The following is a 15,541-nucleotide window of genomic DNA, read 5'->3' on the forward strand; positions in this document are numbered from 1 at the left end:
TTTGCTAGCATGAACTAATGTATCCTTACAACACCCAGAACAGTTGGTAAATTTTATTATCTTCATTTTATAAATTGGGAAACAGCAGCAAAGAGGTGACGAGTATGTTCTACTGTCTTTACTCACATTTGTTACTGCCTTAATCCCTGGCTAGTTCTACTGCTTTCAGTGGGAATGCCTGCACTGTAAGGTACTACTTGATGTGACTGAAGATCATGGTGTCTTCCTCTAAGAGATTTAAGCAAGGCCTCAATGAGACTTTTGTGCAGGTTCAGAACTCAAACATCTTGCACACTCTTCTGCATCATCCACTTTATCAATTTAAAAACAAAACCCAGAACATACCAACATATCTGTCACTTTTCCACCCCACAAGCTAATCTGTAAGGTAATAATGATCAAGTAACCCCACTGCACTGACATTACATACAAGTTGACACATAGCACAAAGAAAACTTGCAAGACTGAGACAGTTCCCAATTTCTTATGCTACATAAATGACCACTTTTTTGATCTTGTAATTTAACAATGCAAAAGAGAAGGGTGAAGGATGCTTTTAAGTTTCATATGAAATTCAGCACTGCTGGGAAGATGGTATGAGGTCAGTTTCAAAATAAAATGCCTCTGAAAAAAAAAAAAAAAATTATTTCAATATGAAATGTGTACTCTAACTTCATGACATTCATTTTGTATTTTAAAAGAAGAGATGAAGATCGGTATATGAATCTAAAGAGGTTTTGCTGAATTTGCACTTGTAAGTTAGAGGGAACTGGGTATTTTTACCTTGAAATAAAAAGTTATTTTATCCAATTTTATACAAATACCTCATACTTGTTCAACATGTATGGCCAAGTCTTGATCCACGTCTCCTCATAAACCATAATTATGGTATTCTATCAAGAGATACTACTTGCATTGTAGCATTTTTAATTGTGAGAATATGGTGGCTGATTTTTGCAGTTTAAGACAACCAATGTTTAGAACTATGAATTTGATGACTAGATTTTCACGTAAGTCCCTACTGGGAAGGATGGAAGTGGTCAGGGTAGCAGTTACTGCTTAAGCTGGAGAGGAGGAGTACTTCTCCCTACCCATCCCCCTCCATCTTCCACTGATTCTGTGATTCCAGTGGCAACAACATACATTCTCCAGATCTTTCTCCTCATTCCCTATCTCTATTCCTACTTTCTCCTCTACTCCTATGGCAGAAATTTCCTAGCACCCTTGCTGTCAGGATGTAAAATCCAGAATCACACAGATGAGAAAGCAGGAAACTGCCTTATCAATGTCCATGGCATCAATGTGTGATGAACCATTAACTATGATGTTTTGTGAAAGACACAGGGTCATTCTGCTTGCAGAGTTTTAGGTACTTAAACGCTAGTCCAGCATTAGAAGGTCAGTACTGAGGAAGGGGGGTACGTGAAACTACATGCTTTAAAAATAATTTGTGGTATATTAAGTAACCAAAAGCGCTGTAACAGGAGAAAAAAGGCTGCAAAGATCGCTTGTCCTCAAACACTCCCACTCTGGGCTTTGTGTCTAGCATTTGCTATGACGATTTCTTCCAGTAATCCAAGACTTGTTTGTTCAGCTATGAATTTACTGTTGAGGCCCTTTCTATTAGAGCATCCTCTCTAGATCACAGTCTCTACTGCACAGCAAGTCACCAGGGGACGCCTGGGCCTGCTGAGCTTTACTGGGGGCCACGCTTTACCTCAGAGGTATGAAGGTGGTTTATAAAGCTATGTTGTCTCCCTCCTTCCTACGGCCTTCACGTTTCACAGTACACAGCCTACCTTGGCATTTCTCCAATTCTAGCATTTTGAGCAACAAGTTTAGCTGGAGTAAAAACTCAAATTCAACTGAAAATCAGGTTCTCCTTCACTTTCAGTAAAAAGCCTTCATCTGAGATTGTAAAAAGGTGGCAGCAGGGTGATATTTCAGTCTAACTGGATAATTTCAGTAGTAAATCACACGGTTTCACTTTTCCTGCAGCTTTCATCCCATTCTCAAGCTGCATCTCCTTAACCATTCTGGTGGCTCATAGTCTTTTAGACCCCTGCCACAGTGTCCAATCTAGAGCGTTTTTGTTTCTTCGCAATTTTCTATTGAAAAAAATCAATTTTGTCTGCATGTTTCTGCCAGATATGCTCCATTCTGTATTTCCGATGACTTTAACCCTTTACTTAAGGAACCCACGAGAAAATTGAGTTCTGTCAGAAACAAGTACAACTCCTATTTCTATTCTGCAGCAAATTGTCTACCCTTACTATTTTGGATCTTAATTAGTTTTTTGAGGTTTCACTTTGAATATATTTGGCAACAAAAAACAAACTACACACTAAATGTACCTGTAGTGTACAAAAATACATGGTAATTTTAAAGGAGTACCTGAAACTATTTGTATATAGAGATGAAGTTTCCTTTCAGCATGTATTTTGATTGAACAACACTGGTTTCTCCTTTTGCTTATACAAGTACAGAGCACGAGTACCCACACTCACTCCTAAAAAGTATAAAACTAGCATGAGAGAAGGAAGAATCTGGCTCGTACCTTTCGAGCCTACAGCTGCTCTGTTAACTGTGGTCTAACACATATGAGAAGAGAGTAATTGGAGCTGAGCAACCTGGTTTTTATCTCCTTACAGAATCACAGAATCATAGAATGGCCAGGGTTGGAAGGAATCATCAAGCCCCCAACCCCTGCTGCATGCAGGGCCACCAATCTCCATATCTAATACTAGAGTAGGCTTCCCAGGGCCACATCTAGCCTGGGTTTGAACACTTCCAGGGACGGGGTATCTACAGCCTCTCTGGGCAGCCTGTTCCAGCACCTCCCCACTCTCATACTAAAGAACTTCCCCCTGATGTCCAACCTAAATCTTCCCTCCTTCAACTTAAAACCATTTCCCCTTGTCCTGCTATTGTCTACCCTTTCAAAGAGTTGACTCCCCTGATGGAAAGGCTGCAATTAGGTCACCCCCAGCCTTCCCTTCTGCAGGCTGAACAAGCCCAGCTGCCTCAGCCTGTCTTCATAGGAGAGAGAGCTCCCTCCTTCCTATCTACCAGCATTAGTCTACTGCTTTGAGCAAAAGAGCCCCTGACGTATACATGTGGATGTGAGAAGACAAGCAGATGACATGGGTTCCTGTGTGCTCCTAAAAATGCTCTGCCTACTTGAAAAAAAGGAAAAGATGTGCTGCATGACTTGGCAGTAGCTCAGGCACAGCCACTACAGCCTTCTTTCCATTTCAGGACTGCAGCACTCTGCACCGAGTCTACCTGTGGTTCTTCACTTGGGGCCTCACATCTTTGCTTTCCTTCAATTACCCTACCCAACAGAAAAGAAATAACCTTTCCTGCACTATCTTTTTGAAAAACAAAACAAAACAAAAACAAACAAGCAAACAAACAAAAGTTGTCGTGCTGAAGTTACCAGACTGATCCCAAAATATGAGGCTCTTTCTAAGTACCATTTGGGAACAGCACAACATCAGTCATACAAATCAGGCAAGAAGGTATTTCCAGTGCTGCTTAACAGAGGTTGGAACACCAAAGGCAGTGAGGCACAGCAAAGAAATTAGTGACTGCCTTTTTAGCACATTATAGATAGACTTCAGGTGTTGACGGCTTACACTGCGGCTGTAGACAAAAGCCCCTGAATGGGATTCCTGTTCATCTTTAAGGCTCAGAGGTCAGCTGCAAAGACAAACGAACCCTGACCGTTTGCACTATCAGCAATGCAACTGTATTGCATCTTAGGAAAGCTACGGGGCGGGGGAGGGGGGGAGATGGAAACAACAATAACAACAACAACAAAAAAAAAAAAAAAAAAAAAAAAAAAAAGTGAGGGGGGAATGCTGAGATATCCACAGGAGAGCTGAATTTCTTCTCCGAGGCAGCAGTCCCCACACTTGCTATGAGCTGTGAGATCCACACCGAGGGGCCAGGCTGGACGCCCTCACTGGCGCACAGCTCTCCTAAGTTGTAACGCCGCCACGGAGCCTACGCTACAATCCGCAGCGCTCTGCTCCATTCATGCGGATGCCGCAGCGACCCATCAGCCAACAGAGCCGGGCGCTCCCGCAGCACAGCGGCAAGGACACGTGCCCTCGCACTCACGCACGGCGGGAGAGCGGCCGGGGAGGAGGGGGGGAAGGCTCTCGCCCCCATCGCTGAGGTGAGCAGGGGGCACCGCCTCGCCCTCCCGCCGCTCCGTGCTCGGCACGGCAATGAGCGCAGCGCCAACGGGGGCGGGAAGGGGGCGGTGCGCGTGCACGGCGATCGGACGGGGCGCCCCCTCCCCCGCTTCAACAGCCGCGCGCGCGCCCGCCGCTCCCATTCAGCCTCGCTCCGTCCCCGCCGCGGCGGCTGCTGCCGTCAGAGCTGCCTGCGTCAATGCTGCCTCAGTGACACGCACCGGGGCTCTGCGCTCCCCACCCCCCGCCGCCTCCTCCTTTCTCCTTTTTTTTTTAATTTTTTTTTTTTTTAATTTTTTCTCAATGAGACGCCTAATGGGATTTTTATGATCCCGCTTATAAATCAGGCCGTCAGGCTGGTGCTGCTGGCACACTGCTGCTAACGGTTCCTTTGTGTGCCCCCCTTTCCCTCCTCCCCCAACACACTTTTGTTTAAAATAATAATTTTTGACAACATTTACTGCTGTTTCTTCCCCCTCTCATTTTCAAGCTGCAAATGCCCCATCTCACACGTAAGCAGGTTTCCTCAGGTGCTGAGGGGGCTGCAGGCAGTGCCCAGAGCCCTCTGCTGCACACTGCCTGCTTCCAGCTTGCTACATGGTGGCAGATGTCCCTCTCCCCCAGTACATCAGCACCATCCATATCCCTTTTTAATAACCTTGTTCAGCATTTCAACATCATGCACACTGTAATCTCTCCTCTTCCACTTCCCCCCTCCCCACGAATCTCCAGGCCCTGGGCTCTGAAGGTTTATAAAATGGTTGCTCTGTGCATGCCCTCGGCTGTACACATAACCCAGCCCCGAGCCTGGGGTGCTGCCCTGCTCAGCAAGGCGTGAGGGAAGGCTGCAGGACACAGTGAAACCCAAAGCTACTTATTTACATTTGTTGCCAGAGCTCTCCTTCCACCCCTTTTATTTTCCTTGGGAGTATGTGGTAGCAAAGCTCCCTGGATTTTTGTGGGGTCAGGCCTCACCCTACATGAGGAGGTATCTGTGCACAGCTACGCAGAGAAGACAATATCCCACTCCTATTAAAGTCAATGGGAATCAGCAAATTCAAGCGTCACTGGGCTTGGCTGGCAGAGCACACAGATCTGCTCTGGCCAAACCCTGCCCCATTTTGATGCAGCTTAACTGTTGCTGTGCCAAGCTGTTCCGAAGCTGCTGTGTGCTGCTGATGCAGCGCTGCCCGCCTGGATGGGAATCCATGGTGGCACCGAGCAGCTGGAGCAGACCCTGCACCTCCTTGCTACCACCATGCAGGCAGCCCCAAAGAAGCTGCCACTGCCCCACACATCACCAGTAGATTAAAGTCTTTCAAGGTCAGGCACCAGTGGAATAAATCAGAGCATTCTATGGACTGCATTAATTCGTACTGTATATGAGCCTGGTGCTTCCCAAGCCCCGTAGCCATTTTCACATCCTCCCAGCCGCACCTACCCCTGCTCCCCCAAAGCTCAGGATTGGCTGTATTAACAACTGCATTGTAGCTTTTTTTTTTTTTTCCCCCGGCCAAGGACAGAAGTGAGAGTTTCTAAGGCAGTTTAGTTCTGTAGCACCAACTACTTTGAATAACCATTTTATCTCAAAAAAAAAAAAAAAAAAATCTTAAAAAGGGTAAGCAATTATACCATAAACCAGATTTTTGAAGAGGAAAAAAGAGACTCACAGCTGAATAACTTATACACAGCAAGGGCTCCACTGCGCTTTTGAAACGTGTTATTTGCATTCTTTTTGCACAGAAAAAAAAAGGAAAATATAAACCTGGTATCTTAAAAACAATGCTGGATGGCAATAGGGATCCAACAGGAATGTGCTTACGCATTCTAATACCCAAGTTACTCATAATGCTGCATTTACATTACCTCCTTGTTAAGGTATATTTTACTGAACTATATGAGTGGGGATTGTCCATCATAAATATCCCTGAGATGCACCACAATACCGCAGAGGTTTTTCAGGAGCTGACCAGGCTCCTGGCTGGCTGTGTCAGAAGTAACCCTGGCACCTGAGCAGCTCAGCAACCTGTCCCAGCTGCAGCACAAGTGAAGAGCCACAGGATTACTCCTATTCCACGGAAGCAAAACCTACCTTACAATTTGATTGTGTGTCATAAATGATGCAGCCATTGGTACCCAAGCACAATCAGTGGGAGACAGGACAAAAAGCACGCACACGTACATATTAATAGCAGTGACTTTACAGTTTATCTCCTCACATTAAAAGCTGACCTTGTGAGAGCGAGTGCACCCATTGCCAGTATGTGCCATATGATACTGAAGGAGGAACAATGCCCACAGAGTGGGAACTGGCCTGCTGTCTGTTCAGAAATAGTCTCTCCTTCCTGTCAGTGCACCAGAGGGGAGCGGTGCCCGCCTAATGGATGCAGGGTAGCTCCCTGCCCTTGCACAGAACACAGAGCCACACTTACTGGATCTGTCTTCAGAGAAGAAGGTTTGAAACAAGTCAATCTTTACTCTGCTTTGGGAGTCACTCCAAGTCTTTGGCTGCAGATTGCAGTGCTAAATTGAGACCATTATTTTGCATTGAGCTATTTTCATCCCAAAGTGCTTTAAAGGCTTAGCAGATACACAGGCTGTGGTGCTATATGCACAGGAATCACTTCAGCCACTAATGAAATGCAGCCACCTATTAAGCAGAGCAGTGTGATGCCTGGTCCCTGAATGCAGTGACTGCCAGAAGATTCTGTTCTACCCAGCTGAGCAGAGACTAGGTCTTGGTTAGTGAAATACTTTGTGCCATTTGAAAAAGAAAACTGCCTGGACCTCTGTGTACAGAGTAGAGGTAGGCAAAGACAGTCATAGTTCAGCCTTAGAATTTGAAATCCCAGCTGTGAAAGGAGATCACTGGAGTTCTGCTTTGTTCCATCATCTGCATTCACCACCACTTTTCAAAATAGTCTTGCTACCACTTCATAGTCCAGGGAACCGAGCACAACATTCAGAGCCTTGTTAAAATGCTCTGAAGGCCATGTGCACATAAAACATCATGGTGTCCACATACAAGGAATTAGTAAGTTTCCCTGCAGTTTCTTGGGGACAGATCCCTGCATCAGGACAGTACCACAGGCACCTCCACAAAGTGGCATTAACTCACACCTGACTGTTCTCCCTAGGAGAGACAAGAAAACTCAACTACTGCATATTTTCCATGATGGAAAATTCATTGAAAAATGAAAAAGCGACAGTGAAATACAGTCAGTGCCTAAAATGAGGAATATAAAACCCGTTCGGTACTGCACATACACCTTTGTGTAAGACTGCACACTGCATTAAATAACCATGCCTCCCTGTCTCTAGTTAGGGTAGAGAGGGAATTGTGTGGTGAAAGACGTAATTTGTACATTAGGAAGTCTCTGTTGCCAGATCAGCAGCAGCAGCACTGACGTCTGTACTCTCTCGCTTTGTTCCTGCTGCTATAAATCAAAATGACTACAGTCCAAATGCCTTACTTGTTTAACTATAAATGCACTGCTAGTCAGAAAAATCCACACTAGGAGAGATCTAGATAATCTGCATATACTTTAAACTGATTAAATTGAGAAGGCAACAAAAAGGATCAGAATAACATTTATGAATTTATGGGGAAAAACTTTTGAAGATTGGAATCCAGCAGAGCTGTAAAAATTCTGTATCTACAGGCGCTGATGCCTTTGCTAAATGAACTATCAAATTTGCCTTTCTTAATGTGCATTGGGATTTATTTATATATACAGATTAATGCAATCTCTTTAGAAACTTATTTTCCCCCATGTCCCTATGTATTTTCCTGCTTATGTAAACTACTGGAGGCAAATTAAAACAGAGTAGATGAAGTGGGTGAGGGTTTACTTTTCCTAGTTTTATATGACTGTATATCTGCAGTAATAAATACAAAACATACATAGCTGAGGTTGACTCTTTTATTTGGAGTTCTAGAAAATTGAATATCTTCTTTAAAGATGAAATGAGCCCTCAAAGCCTAAAATACCCTTTAGATCCTTTCCAAGTTCTAAAAGCAGATTCAACTGTTACATAAAAATGATGGTGCCAATGCCTGCTGCTAACCTGTTGGCTGAGGGAGAGCAGGGGAATTCTCATCCTAGCACCTACCGAGAACCTGGAACCATTTTACAAAATGCAGCACAATTTCTTGACTTAATGGAAAAGGAATAGGAGAAATTACGAAGATAACCTTCCAATACCAACATTAGCTCAGCTGAGCTGTAAATCCTGTGTATTGGGCAGTGTAGCCAGAAATATGTTGAGCTGTACTTCTAAAGAGGAAATAGCAGGATCAGAGAACAGCAGGTGAGGATGTTATCAATGCCACTCTCACATCACTACTGTGTTACATTACCTGTGTCACCTTTCCTGAGACCATCTTCTTTTTTTATTATTATTTTAGTTTTCATTCCAAGATATTCAAAGAGTATTAAAGCAAAAAAGTCTGAAGTCATTTGGTTTGCGGAAACTGTCCTGCTAGGCCTTGGCTAATGAATTTGCAACCAGATGTTCATTTTAAGACCTGATCCAAAATGTACTGAAGTCAATGGAAAGTCAATTGGATGTTCCAGATTACTAGTAAAAAGTTACTATTGTGCCAATATTGAAGGGGGGAGGGAAAGATAGAAACAGGATATGGCCATTGGTCATTCAGCTTGGCACTGATCCTAGGGGAAAAGAGTGGAAAAGCAAAGGAACAAACCCAGGATCCCCAATTATTACGTGCCACCAGAAGTATGGTAATTGTTATGCGAGTGGGTAGAGACTACAGGAAATGGAAAAAAAAAAAGGATTTAGCCTACCTCTTTCTCACTGTAAGCTGATCCAGCTGGTATTCCCTCTAATTTGCCATTAAGAACATGTATGAACAGTTACTATATCACAACAAGCACAACTGTAGTGGTTTAGGAGACAATAACTACACAAATTAAGGGAGAACAACGTGATCAGTACTAGTAAGCAGTTTTGTAGAAACAGCCAGAAGGCTTCATAAACAGTATTTCATATGTATATATGTCATATATATTACGTATAAAATTACATATTGAAAGATAACCATCTTGAGGTGACAGGCTTCTGTATTCAGTTCCATGTGACACTGATTTAACTATTAAATATAGCACATTAGAGAATCTTACTGGGATCCAGTGGCTGAAAAATGAAGCTAAACAAGCACATCTGTTTCTTACAGCAACTAACAAACCACTGCAATGGCTTGCACAGTACACGAATCACTCTGTCTGGAGCTTTTAACTCTAAAATTGTTGGATATTATTCCAGAGATTGTAATATTGCTGCAGATTAGTTCTCTAGCCTTCACCATTGCGTAAGTCAGTCAGTCATCCTAACAGACTTAAATTTGAACACGTCGCATCTGGGGAACTGGTGAACTGTGAGTATACATTAAATTACGCTTAGATCTCTTAGGTGTGCTTTCACCTGAGCAAAGTTCAGATTCCTGTTTTGCATATATTTGTGTCCATCTGGTTTACACGTAGATATTAAAAATAACTAACAAATCATGCAGTGCCTTTGTAATACACAGAGGCTGTATGTTGTTGGACAGAAGACTGATTTTTATAGCAGAAGAGGGAAAACAACAAATTATGGTTTACTACAGTTTGGTGCAGTCCTCCCTCTCTTCTTCTGGATTAGGGCAAAAACAGAATTGAAACTAAGAAATAAATATCCATACAAAATCTGGTGAGAACTGCAGTGGAGTGGAGACATCTAGCTGCCTTCTTTCTACCAACACAACACCTACGAATCAAGAAATCTGAGCTCTAGAGAGAACGTATAGAAATCTACTTCTTAGAAAAGAAGCTAACAGACCCTTTCATGCTCAAGGGGGAATTTAAAGCTGGGATGGAGAATAAATTATATGTACTGTTTACATTTCCTCTTGTTCTCTCTGAAACTTTCCTGAACAAAAGTTCATTTCCTTTGATTTCTTAAGTTTGATTTCTTAGAAGAACTTTTTATTTTTGTAGTTTTGGTTACACCATCTTAAAAAAGCAGTTTTGGATGTGCAAATTGCCACAAGAAACAATGCGTTTGTCTCCTTGATCTAGAACTGAAGAGGATTGAAATGTGCTGGTGGAGATGCTGTGAATAAGCCTGATAGCTATTGTTCAGGCTGCATCCCATCCCCGATTAGAAAATCTAAATATGGGCAGCATGTTGTTACTGCTGCACAGTCTCCCAGCATAACCAGAGACAGTTCTAACCTGCCTCTACAACTCCAGAGGTCTAGCAAAAGCACAGCCTCATCAGCCAGGTGAGATTCCATAAAGCATGATGCCCATGCAATCCCATGAAGCAAGGCCAAGCAAGATGCATGATATCCCACTCTGCAGCGATGCTTTTATGTTTCAATCAATGAACCAGAACCTGCCGAATGAGACTTGCTGCACGTGTTCTTGAGGGCTTCAAAATACCACATGCACCTTCAGTTTTGGATTCTCCTTTCAACTTTGACTTACATCTGCACTCAGCGCACATAAAATGTATGCACATGCTAGCTGAGGCAGCAGCCAGGCTTTCTACACTCAAATTCTGATTCTACAAATGGCAAAATATCCAAAATCACAGTCGGAGCCCAGCTGTTTTTTTTTTTTTTTTTTTTTTTTGTGGGCTTCCCTCTCCCCCCACCTCCCCACCATCACCCAATAAACAAAGATCACATAAGTCTGCATCTATACTCTTCCAAAAGACATGAACTGGAAAGCTTTGGACAGGTTTTGCATTAAAACGTACAGGGATTATACTATTATAACTATCTAACCACAACAAAATAATCCTCGTGACTGTGGATGTGAGTATTCAGATAATGACATATGTGTAGAATGAAATAGGAGATTTAAGACAGCAAGACAAAAGGAGGATAATAAAAATATTGGCCTAAGCTCAAACACTAATGTGTACCAAACAGTAATGCATATCAAATCTTCAGAGAAGTCCTTTTTCTGTGCCTTGGGAAAAGATGATATCAGAAGATAGAAATTTGCAATGTTATTTTTCAGTAGATGAAGTAGCTTGCGTTCCAAGTCATGAGCCCATACCTATGTCAGAAACAAGTACCATGCAGAGCTGCATCAGGTCCATAGTTCAAACTAAGGAAGATACACAAAATCCAGAAGTTATTGAGTTTGCAGTCATGTCCAACAACATAAAAAGCAAGGTCACAGGTGTAGGTGCAGTACATTACTTTAGAAGGCTCCCTTGAGAAGGAGTTTGAGGGTGTCCTTGTGACAGCATGCCAATCAAGGAAGCTTGTACTGCGGCATCCACCTCTAGATGAAAGACTTCAGTCTGAGGATGTCAATTTAGCAGCTGTTCTCTTCCTTCCCTCCTTATGTCTGCCTAAAAGTTACAGCAGAGCCAAATGAGATCTACCTTCTTATTTGGTCTTTAATCCAGTGCTTGACCAGTACTTTCTGGCTTGTGCCTCCAATATGTGGGATTTTCACATGCCTCCTCACATCTGAGAGCAGTCTGGGAGTGCTTAGCTTCTAAGATTGAGTGTATTCATTATATTATAAATGAGGCTTAACACTTTTAATTAGGGCCAAATTTATCAAAAAGAAATTATGAGATGAGCTACCAATGAAGGTCATTATTCTGCAAGGTAAATGCAAGCACAAGGACCAAAGTTTACTCAGAAAATTTGAGCCACCTACCTCCTCCAACTATAAGGGCAAAGAGAAACTGAAGAATATATTTTCAGAAAGTTGTCTAGTGAAACTCCATGGAGGATTCCCACCATTCTGTTTACTAGTGCCACTGTAAACAGCTGTGTGATTTGCCAGTTAAAAAGATAAATAAATGTATGATTTTTAAGTTCAAGCCTTACTTGAATTGAACACTTGAATTGCCGTAGTTCTGTTGGCAGCCCACCAAACTTGAGAGAAACTCAATGGACCAGCATAATCCCATATCACTGAAGTTAATTGTGGTTGAACCTGGAACAATCTTGACCATTCATTCATTGAAAAGAAGGAGACTAAAGACACTATAGATTATTTCTTCTGTCTGGGGCAAAGTGTACTAAAGGAAAAAAAAAAAGTTATGTTTGACTTGCAGGCATAAGCCTGCCATCCATTTTTCCCCTACATGAGGAAAAAAAAAATGGTTTTGTAGAAAATTCTGGTCTAGTCAGTCAAGATATGCTTGTCTTGAATTTGCTACATGACTTTCCCCATGCGCAGTCCAAAGTCTAGTGTGCTGTATATAAATCTTCATCACCTGACTTGAGGCCATGGTAGCTCTGCTTATTCCTGTACCCACTGTACTGCAGTGCTAGTTAAGAGTACTTAAGCTTAGTTTAGCATAGCAGCACAGTAATAGGGGCAAGGCACACGGAAACAAAAGAACGTGTGTTCTAGCACTGCTTTGACTCAAGGCAGTGGAACTGACAGATACTTTGCTTATCACTTTAAGAATGACACTATCAATGGAGGATTCCACACAAAAGGCTCTTGAAAAATTAAGGAAGTTCTCTCGTGCTGTATATAATAGCAGCATTCAGCCTCACACATGGAAAACCTTTAAGTATATAAAGTTTCCCAAAATAGCTTTATTATTTTTATTGCAATAAACCTCTAAGATGGAGTTACAATTGAGAGTAATTAATAAGTAGTATTGTACGTACTAGGCTCACATTCCTCCTGATCTGGAGCACCACGGCAGCAATTCAGATGCTTCAATTAAGAAACTCAATTCTGAACTAGCTCCAATTTTCCTAAGTCTATGACCTATAGCATCTTCTCAGGAAGTATTCACCTTGGGATCACAACAGTCATGGAAAAGACAGCTACTTAGCTAGGACTTAGGAGCAGCAAGACAACCCCTTAACACTGATAGGATGTTATTTTCTTTAAAAGAAAAAAACAGTTCTGGTGTTTTACTGAGGTTAATGGACAAAAAAGAGTGTCTTGAAAAAAAAAATTTTATTCCAGATATTTTTTGGAACAACCGATGACCAACCCTAAATGATCCATCCCAGATTTTACATCATACTCCACAGCTTCTGGAACAGGACGTTTTTGGTATTTTGTCAATTCCATGTAGATATCCGGCCAGGATGTATGTATTGAATATGAACCCTCAACTTACTTTCTACAGCAAAGTACTTTGGTTAGGTTTTTTTTTTTGCCTGAAGTAATAAAATAAAAACAACCCATTACCTGGGCTGCAGCACAACTCACTGTTCTTTCAAAAGTCTGACATTTACAGTAGATGAACTCAGATTTATATACATTTCTCACTTCTACTAATACAATTGATCTCCAAATCACGTCAACCACAAATGATTTTAAGTAGCTAACAGATCCTCGGAATCACTTTTATTTGCACTTCTAGAATAGTCATCTAATGTCCTACTATATCTACAGTAAAAAAATGTCCTGAACATAGTCTAAAAAAATTAAAATGAGAAAACATTATTGGAACTCTGAGTAGTTTAGATGAAGGCTGTTTCAGCAGAAATAAGAGGTTGTACTCATAGTAAAGAGTGGAATAATAATTGAAGACTTGACAGAAGAAAATTAGCTTTCATAACTCTAAAAAATTATTTATTAATTGTTTGAGAAAATGCAAACTACTGCTTCCCATAGCAGATTTATACAGATACTTCATTACAAAGTTGAGAAGCTCTGTACTAATTCTCAGTTCTTTGCTGAAGTTCTGTTCCCACTGGATTTAGGCAGAGGAAAAATAGTGACCATCACATGCTTTTAGTTTCATGGAAACACCCATATATATCAGAAGAGCAGAACAGTCACCAATAAACATCCCTGCAGTAGGAGCACACACTTAGTACATCAAGAACATAGAAACTCTTTCATCCTCTGTCTACCATTGGAACTGATTAGGAACTAGAATTCCAGCCCTACAGAAAAAAATCCCATTGCATATCTTTGTCCCATAGCACAAATGCAACAAACTTCAGATTTTCTCAGAAAACAGTTGTGAAAGCAAGCAGAAAAGAGAAGCAGAGCATTATTTTATACTTCTATTACTTTCTATATTCTATTATATTGTATTTTCTATTTCATTTTCCTTACTAAACTCTCAGACGTTCATGGGATAAGCACTGAGGGCCTTTGACCCTCTTTTTTTCAAGGGCCCATGATCCAGCTACATCCTTCATCACATGTCACGTTAGTTTGTGACTGCAGAGGGAAAACCAGCAAGCCCCACACAGCTGAAGTCACTAGAAAGAAAGAGAAGATCTGCTGATTGCAATAAAAACCATTTAGCACATAGGAAATTAATTACAAGCCCAGAATCCTTCAATCAGTACTCAGGTGGGCTCTCTTCCATCTCTACCTCTCTGTATACACATTATGTATGCCTATATCTAACTTTTACAGCCAGATTAGCTCAAACAACAGGGTATTAGAATTTGATTATGATCATAGCAAAGTGGAGGGGGTGTCAAAAACTGTAAATATGTCACTTACTGTATTCTTGTATCAAAACCTCATGGCTTGCCACCGTGAGAGGAGGTGAGGGAGCTGGCAGCTAACTAAGTCTTCCATTGTGCAAGGACTGACAGGTCTAATCGTCATTTCTGCTTCAGAAATTTTTAAAATGCAGTATGTGAAAACACGCCGACCCTCGGGAAATAAGTGGGGCTGTTAAAAATAAATAGGTTCCAGCTTTTCAGGAAGAGCAGATTCACTACAGTGACGTAAAAACACCCAGCAGCTTGTCCCAGCCATTTCCCATGAGACACTGCTGATTTAGGAAGAAACAGCAGCTCACGCAGCTGCCTGGAAATTTAAATGCCAGGATGTTACTTCTTGAATCTCTTATTTTTAAACACTGCTCACCTTTGACACAGTGACTGCATTTGCACAATCCCCTTATATCCTCAAGCACCCTTTGAAGACTTTAAAAATAAATTAACCTTCATTAATTTATAACATTGCAATATGTCCTGGAATAAACTGAGATACTAGCAGTCTTAGGAATATCTTAATGTTGAAAAAGTTATTTCATAAATATTTCATATCATTCATTTTACAGTTTCTAATTTTCTGTTGGAAGTCATAGTGAATCCCAAGCACATCTAAGACACTGTGCCTGCGTATGTGCCTGCAAAGGACCAGTATTGTGTGATGATGCATCGGTGCGTAGGGATGCTACATGCAGACAGTTTGAACCAAGGTAGAGATGCATGAAGCAAGTGCTGAAACAAATTCATCTGTGAATGGAGTTACTGATTGGCAGCCACTTCGACCAGTTACAGCAGATTGCTTCTCTGATAGTACAGCTGCAAGATGGACAGTGACAGATAAATTTCCCTTATCTCAAAGCATTCATCTGCA

Source organism: Lagopus muta, chromosome 2 (assembly GCF_023343835.1).
Source record: "Lagopus muta isolate bLagMut1 chromosome 2, bLagMut1 primary, whole genome shotgun sequence".
Classification (NCBI taxonomy): Eukaryota; Metazoa; Chordata; class Aves; order Galliformes; family Phasianidae; genus Lagopus; species Lagopus muta.